Consider the following 1,712-nt stretch of genomic DNA (forward strand, 5'->3'; position numbering starts at 1 on the left):
ATTCCTGGAAAGTAAGGCCCGCCAACAGGACCGCTTCCAAAAGCCGAGGAACTCCAACTACACTGCACCAAGATCCCAGGCCCCAATGCAGTATAGGACTCAGTCCCAAGTGACAGGATCACGAGCCCCTGAAGCACAGCCTAAGAGTCAGAATACCATGAGGGCCCCACAGAGCAACACCGGCCTGGCTGCTTCCGACAACAGCAACGTTAGGGCCTGTTTCAACTGCCGTGAGACAGGGCACTTCATCGCCAACTGCCCTTACGCCAAGAATAAGCCGGCCACGTCAGCCTTCTCCAACACAGTGAATGGGCCCAGACCAGCCCTGACCGGTGCCAACCGAGTGCCCGTCCGCAACAACGACGGCAGCCAGCAGGTGAAGCAGCAATCATTTGGACGAGCCCGCGTCAACCACATCGACGCGCAGGAGGCTCAAGAAGCTCAGGGCGTAGTGCTCGGTGAGTACTTAGTCAACTCAGCTCTGGCGACAGTATTATTTGATTCTGGAGCATCACACTCGTTGATATCCTCGAGCTATGTGGAGAAACACAAAATACCTACAGTACTACTAAAAACACCCCTATTAACCCGGACGCCTGGAGGCGACATCAATTGTCAATTAGGATGTCCACGGGTAAGGATCAATTTAAGTGGGGTAGACTTTCTAGCAGATTTGGTAGTACTTAAGTCTGGGGGAATAGACGTGATCCTTGGGATGGACTGGTTAAGCCGGCACAATGGTCTCATAGGCTGCACTGACAAAGTGGTACACCTAACAAACCCCGAAGGAATACAAGCGATCTGCCATACCCGGGATAGTAAGTTTGACCCAATGATGTTTAGCATGGAAGCCAAGCCCTTAGAAGGAGTCCCGGTAGTAAACGAATACCCAGATGTATTCCCCGAAGAGCTTCCCGGTATGCCGCCAGATAGGGATATAGAGTTCGTCATAGACCTTATCCCCGGAACATCCCCTATAGCCAAGAGACCTTATAGGATTGCGGCTTCTGAGTTAACAGAATTAAAGAAACAACTAGAAGAACTGCAACGAATTGGCTTCATTAGACCAAGCTCGTCGCCGTGGGGAGCCCCAGTGCTGTTTGTCAAGAAGAAAGATGGAAGTATGAGGTTGTGTGTAGATTACCGAGCACTGAACGAGGTTACCATTAAGAATAAGTACCCCCTTCCCAGGATCGATGACCTGTTCGATCAGTTAAAAGGAGCCAAGTACTTTTCCAAGATCGATCTAAGGTCAGGATACTTTCAGCTCAAGATTAGGGAAAGTGACATCCCTAAGACAGCTTTTGTCACCCGCTACGGGCAGTTTGAGTTCACTGTAATGTCCTTCGGACTAACTAATGCCCCTGCCTATTTTATGAACCTCATGAATAAGGTATTCATGGACGAGCTAGATAAGTTTGTCGTAGTCTTTATTGACGACATACTTGTCTACTCCAAGAGTGTTCAGGAACATGAGCAACATCTGCGGGTAGTGTTGGAAAAGCTAAGGAAGCATAAACTATACGCTAAATTTAGCAAGTGTGAATTCTGGCTGGAGAGAGTAGCTTTCCTTGGTCACATCCTGACCGCGGAAGGCGTAGCTGTGGACCCAGAAAAGGTCGAAGCAGTCTCCAACTGGCAGCAACCAACTAACGTCAGTGAAATCAGGAGCTTCCTTGGGTTAGCCGGATACTATCGGAGATTTATCGAAG

This window comes from Panicum hallii, unplaced genomic scaffold, assembly GCF_002211085.1.
Source record: "Panicum hallii strain FIL2 unplaced genomic scaffold, PHallii_v3.1 scaffold_184, whole genome shotgun sequence".
In the NCBI taxonomy this organism is placed as follows: Eukaryota; Viridiplantae; Streptophyta; class Magnoliopsida; order Poales; family Poaceae; genus Panicum; species Panicum hallii.